Consider the following 7519-nt stretch of genomic DNA (forward strand, 5'->3'; position numbering starts at 1 on the left):
TCTTGAAGTATATCGATCTTTCTCAAATCTTATTTACAATGAAGGAAAACCCTTTATTTATAGGAAAAATCGTATTTGGTCCCCAAGTAGTATTCCTAACCATATCCTAAAAGACTCCACATAATTAGACATTCACTATAATACAAATATGTTTATAACAAAAATATATTTTATAACAAAATACTTGTAAAAATAAAATTATATTAGTTATTTTAGGGTGCTCACTCTCTTTGAGAGAGTGCATACCACTCTCTTGTTAGATGGACGAAAAATGATGTGATTTTATCTATTCAGAATTGCTTAGTGGGGTAATAGAACGATTGCAAAGTAAAGGTGTCTTTTTAAAAATGTAGAACAACTTCAGTTTTAACTTTATGTCTTTTCTCTATAGAATTTTATAAATAGCACTTCAGTGAATCATGGTAAATTCATTGAAGTTCTCTTCTGGATTTTTAATACCACATGTCCTCTTCTTCTTTTTCATTATTTATCTATAATGTGTCAGTTAAGGGGTTTCATACAAGGGTCGATAGATGCAACTAAAAATGTGTTGCAGGTGAATTTTAATGTATCTTAGATATCTTTTTAAGTATGAGTTTGATCTGTTTATACAACGACTAATCAAATTTGTGTATTTCTATACCTTTTATTGTTTAAGTATCATATTGAAATTTAGGTGTTATTTAGATTGACTGTTCTTAACATTCAGCCAACTCCCGAGGAAATAGCATCACTTAATTTACCATATCACAATTACGCACCTCCAACTCAACCAGATTCAGTATTTTCAGATGGTGAAGATGTGCATCCGGACGAGGTTCCTGGTTTTGAAAACTTCTCAAGAAAACCTCCAGAGAATCTGTTAAGGAGATCATCACGAGGTTCTATTGCAGGAACTACCCCACCACCTCGCAAGAGAGTAAAGGTCGTACATACACATAAGTATGATTTGTCAAGACTCTCACAATCACAAAAGCAATAGATCAGTCATTTCAAACTCGAGAGTCACATCCAAAACAAAATGATAATGTATCTGGTGTTGGTGTTTTTTCTAATACATTCACTGGAAAAATAAATTTGAACAGTGCAGAAATTGAAAATTTGACGACGTTTATGAAGTCTTATGTAAGTAAACAGTTCATTTAAACATTTATATGTTCACTATTAATTTTTTTATATGTTTAATTTGATTCTAGGTTGACAACAAATTTGGAGCTCTTGATAATAAAGTTGAAACTCTTGACGCGCTAATAAAGAGAAATCATTTTGAACTGTTGAAAGTTGTTGGTGTGAGAGATAACTAATATGAGAAGGTGATATTTTGATATATTTTGAATTATTTATGATTTTTATGTGATATTGACTATTTTTCAAAATACGAAGGATATGGGAGGAGTTTCATCGTCACACATGATGGATGATTCTGTGGCGAAAGACAATGTTGGTCCACAATTCAATTCTCCTAACTTTGATCAACAAATCATTTTACCCATGCAAATGGATTTTGCAACTGTTGATGATGTTGATAAACCTGCCATGGAGGTTGAGAAACAAAAGGGTTCTGTTGAAGATGTCACAAAGGTACGTAAATATATGATACTTAAATAATTTAATAATGTATCTTTTTGGATGGTTGATACATTAATCTATAAATTCACTTTCGCTTTTTGTGTATCACTGAATGCATTTTCTACATTAAAACTAGGCATAATACATAAATGTGTCCTTCAACTTGGCTTCAAATCACATTTATGCCCTTCAACTTTGGATGTGCATAAATAGACACTTAAATTTGTTCAAAGTTGATCAAATAGACACACATGTCCTACATGTCATTTTTTGTCTTATGTGATGTCCTACGTGTATTGTGTCATATTAGACTCATGTGTTTATTTACTTAAAAGTTGGATAGTTAAAGTGTTTGTTTGTGCATTATGAAAGTTGGAGGTCAAAGTTAAAATTTGAAGCCTTATTTAGGGTCCAATGTATATATTATGTCTTAAAACTATATATGATACTTCTAATCTTGACTGTTTTATATACTTTAATCTATGAAATAGATTCTGATATTTTAAATATCACTGGTTACACAGTATATTAATATACTAACAAGTACTTTAATTTTTCTACAAACAATGAAGGAGATATATCCAGTAAGGAACAGGCAATGGAACAGTCCACTGTGCTTCTATCCACAGCACAGCAAAACAATCTTTCGGTGAATATGAATATTTCTGATATTAAGGTGGTAAGTATTAAGTTTTAAATTTGTTACACATTATTTATTTTAGTAAAAAAATTATATAGCATCTGAAATTCTCTTTATTAGGATCATGGTACCGATAAAATTCAAAAAGAAACCGAAAAACATCCTTCAAATCCAGTAGTTCTTTAGACATTGGTAGGGTTATAAATTATTTACTGCATTTGACAACATTTGCCTCCATTTAATTCCAAATAAATTAAGTTCTTGATGTTGCATAAGTTCTTTATATAAATTGAAATATTTTGTTATTTATCTGACATCACACAGGACTCTACCTCATCGGTCTCCATCTCATTCGGAATCGAAGCAGTGATAGATGCACTTGCACATGGACTTCAAAACCAACAAATTAATGTCAACTCATTGAGTGAAGTAATTCCACTCCAGCTTACCTGGAGTGATGTTTTTTTATCGGACAGTCAGCTACCCACCCAGCTGGCTGTCAATGATATTGATACTAAAACTCTGACTCGACGTAACAAGATGGCTTCTAAGGTTTTGCAGTCTCTCTATGTGCATTATTTTGGATCAATTTATAAGGGCAAGGATAAAATAGATGATCATATCCGCCCTCACACTTTATTTGATGATTAACGCATCACATCTCAACTATCGTCAGGTTTAATGCAAGAATTCTTAGAGTGGGTTCAAAAGGGACTCCTCAAAATACATGCGAATAAGTAAGTTATTGTTATTAAAATATCTTTATAAAATCAGTTTTTATTAAAGTACTTCCGTTCTGACTTTAATAATTCTTATAGAAAACCTGATAAGGATATTCATATAGGCAAATCTGCTAAGTTTGTTTTGACAAAATGAATTTTGTTGTCGCATTTCCTATTGACAAGAAATGATTTTATACCATGTCACATTCAATGAAATGTTGGACTAATCAGATACATTATGCATTCAAATTCTGTATATGATACAATTCTAAAATCTGTCATATAATATAGACATGAACTTACAAATTGATTTTTACTTTTCTTCAATATATCGCTTTCTTTCAAATTGTGCAAATTATATGTTATGTTGTTTTTTATCTTTTTAACAACACACAGATGTAATTTTTTACTATCTACACAAGAAGTCAAAATCAAGAGGTTTGGTTCAATACAAATACACTACGGTCAATTGCTTTTTTAAGTCATACATCAACATTGTATACAAGAGGTATTATTGTGCTCCCGCAGATGATTCTCTTAATACAAAACAACATATTGGTTGTGGTGTTGTTGTATCTGGTTATGAAAGGTCTATAAAAGACATTATAAATGAATTTTTGATACCTGTTGCTTTACCTTGGCATCTAGTTGATGAGGTTTATATTCTTTTTAATTGTGGAAAAGATTTTTATTGGGTGTTGGCTGTGATTGTTTTAAAGAAAAGGTTAATACGACTGTGTGACTCATCTATGGGATCAAGGAAAAGAGTGCATTCCAAAGTGATAAATCAATTGTTTGTAATGCTTCCAAACTATCTACATGATAGTGATTTCTTTGATAAAACGAAGAGAATTAATTGGTTATCATTGAAGGCGTACAAAAACAAGAAAACTGGTGAATTATTGGGTACATAACAGTCCTTTGCGGTGGAATATACTCAAGACATTATGCAACAACAAAACGATAGCCTGTTAGAATTGTAAATCAATTTGTTTACTTACACACTCACTTCTTTTTTAAATGTATCTTCATTTTTTCCCAGTAATTGTGGAATGTATGTAGCTGTTTATGCAGAATACTTGAGTGACGAAATCAAAATTTCATTTGTTAGTTTTCAAAGTGACTATATTCGCAACAGATGTACAACATTGTTATGGAAGTATGATATAGACAAAGTCAAGACTTGATATGTTAGTGATAACGACGATCCTACAAGGCCAAAGAGTGGCTACACTACACAGGCAGAAGGTGGATTGGTTAACGTAGAGTAGTTAGGTTTCTATTATGTTGAAGTTAAGTTAATTAGTATTTTGTATTATCACTTCTCCTTCCAGCACAATTTTACTAAGTAGTTATTAATTTGAAGAATTTTTTTTGTCAAGAAATGTATTTCAATTTTAATTTTTGTCTCCAAATATATAATTTAATTGACAGTAACTCGTTATAAATTATTTTTGTAAAAGTAAGATCTACATAATTACTGCTGATACACTATAAACTTTGTACACAATATACCTGACACTATATTTACACAATCGTTACACAAACTGATACAAAATAATTTACCAAACATGTCGTAGTCTTCCAGTAAATCACAACGTCTGATACTATATTATCATCAGATACACTATATCCATAGAATTATTAAGTATAGGACACATTTTATCATCAAAATAAATTTGTGTATCTTTAAGAATTGATACAAAATAACTTAATTAATACATTTAGTATCGTTCACATGGTTGAATCATATAACAATATATATATAGTATCTATTACCATTTTGTATCAGATCCATAATATTTTTATCGTTTTATGTAAATGAGGCTAAATAAGTTATCAATATCATTACACTTGATATAATACAATCAAAATTGATATATTTAGTGTAACTACACATTTTGTATCTTGTAACATTCATATAAAGTTATAATCACATCAAATGAAAAAGTTCAAATCTTATTAGCAAATTAAAAATATCTAAAAATATTATTACACATGAAGCATAAAACAGCAAAAAAATCACCTAGAATATTTTGTAAAGAAGGTACATGTTCTTATATTGTGACCTTCATGTCCACAACAATTAGTTTTTGTTGTTAGCTTTTCATTTGGATTTTTCTTTCTCTTTTTTCTTGGTCTACCAGGCATCTTTTTGTATAGGTAGCAATACAACTTCTTCCAAAACACAATCTAGAGTTGTCCAATCACATTTGTCTGACATTGATTCCATTGGTACTGCATAAGTATTTGTTAATGCATCGTGTTTATAATAATCAGAACAGTAGGGGTGTACATCTGTTACATTTTTCTTCTTCAAAACGGTTATTGCATGTGGACAAGGTATCTCGTCATGTTGAAATCTACCACATGAACAAGTTTTCCTCTCAAGACAAACAATATATCTTATCACACCTTCATACACTAAAAAATAAACACAAAAGATGCAACAACCTACAATTATTTACAAATTAGAGATATGTAAAACATTTTTTTATTTTGGTTAAACAACAATATATTAAAGATAATATAAATATGTACCTTCATATTTGCAATTTTTGACGCATATAAAATCAATATTTCATGCAAATCTCCTCCCCTTTGTTTTGTTTGTATAAGAAGCTATTTCTCTATTTTTGCAATTTCAAAAATCAAAGAGAATTCTAGCTTCCTCCAAAAGCCTATAATAGGTAGTTGTCGTGCATCAACAAGGCAACCATTGATACATTCAACTATATTTGAAGTCATCATTCTTCTCCAATTCACTGGTGCATGAGACCTAGACAACCTTTCATACCCAGCATCTTGAAGATGTTTTTTTACTCTTCCATCTATTTTATCTAATTTAGCCATCAATTTTTTAAAATTCTTTTTTCTATAAGTCTTTGCCATTGAGGAAAAGAGACTACTTAGAATGATTCTGCTTCTCCTAAAGTTTGAACAACATTTTTCCAGAGGTGCCATATGAATGCAAAATGAGGAACAGTTCGATAAACAATACTTACACCTTTCTTTATGCTTTCGTTTACACATATTTTTTCCCTCTCACCAAATGCATTCTTAAACTATTGAAAGAATCATGTCCATGAACAATCATTTTTCGTGTCAACAATTCCGTACGTCAAACGCAATATGCAACCTTAACATAAAAACACAAAACAATATAAAATAAATAACGTCTGACTATTAAGTTAATAAATAAATAAATTCATAAACAACATGTCATACCTGCTCCATCGAGTGTACTAGAAGATACAAATGTCCCTCGATAAGTTCCACTAAAATGTGAAGCATCAACAATAATAACTGGCTGCAGAACTCACATCCTCTCATCATTGGCCTTAATGATATGTAAAGATACATAAATTCATTGTATTCAGACTTGTGCATCCGTATATATGAATTTGGATACATAGTTTCTGGCATATATATATGTATCTTGGCATATTTCTATATCCATCAGCAGGTTTACCCTTTATCATTTTCAATGCATGCTCTTTGGCCCGCCATGCTTGCTGATAAGAAATCTCAACGCCATACATTTCCCCAATGTCCTCAATTATATCGTTGGGAGTATGTTTTCTTTTATGATTCTCCAATTTTAGAGTTGTCATACCACTAACAAATTCAACAGTAGCTTGTACCTTACTTAATACCCTATTCCTCAATGGACATGTATGTTCACTATTAAAGTGTCTCACTATGAATGTCTCTAAATTCTTTCTAACAGAGTCCTTCAATTTCCAACAACAATCATCTGAATAACAAACTAATACGTAGTTAAAATTGCATAGCATATATTTGTTATTTGATCAGGTTGACTGTACTAATACATAAATAAAAATAAAAGTACATTACGATACATTATTTCAATTACAAGATACTGATACTTTCACATTATGATACTTTATTCTGTAAAGTAATCACAAATTTACTCTTAAACATTTTTCATCTACTTTTATTAATTTATACATTCATAACCAGAAAAATATCAAAACAATTAAGATACATTCTACACACGACTACAAGTAACAGATAATATTAGTGTATAATGGTAATCATATTATAAACAAAATATATATTATTAGGAACATTATCAAAAAATTGTATAACATACCTTTTGTTATCAAATCTTTTAACTTTAAAATTGAAGTCATTCTTTATTTTGTAATTTTCTATTACCATCTTTAGAGTTGTCTTATCCTCGTACATTTGCTTCTCTTCCACAACTGAAATATTGGTATCTGATATATAATTTTCCTCCTCCATTTCAGATATGTAATATGTATCACCAACTTTTGATTCAACAATGCTTATAGCCTTCGCGTCATTTTTTCCACCCTCAACACACACGGTTGCACCTGTTGTTGCATCAAGATTACGTATCTCTTCAACACCTTTATCTGATGTATCAATGCATAGATGATACATTCTGAATCTCACCTCATGTTTCATAATTTTTATGTACAATGTCAACCCCATATCAGTCTGAATACACAATAGAGACGAATTACCTTAAACAACAAAACTAATCTCGATATTTTTTTTGATTCATCAATATCCAACTAAGCCGCAATTGTTGAAATAA

At 30.3% G+C, this 7519-nt stretch overlaps 1 pseudogene; it reads left to right on the top strand.

The window, feature by feature from the left end:
* The first annotated feature begins 496 nt into the window (after positions 1-496).
* On the top strand, positions 497-4202 carry LOC138337473 (uncharacterized; annotated as a pseudogene).
* Positions 4203-7519: the final 3317 nt, after the last annotated feature.

The sequence above is a fragment of the Solanum lycopersicum genome, chromosome 7 (assembly GCF_036512215.1).
Source record: "Solanum lycopersicum chromosome 7, SLM_r2.1".
In the NCBI taxonomy this organism is placed as follows: Eukaryota; Viridiplantae; Streptophyta; class Magnoliopsida; order Solanales; family Solanaceae; genus Solanum; species Solanum lycopersicum.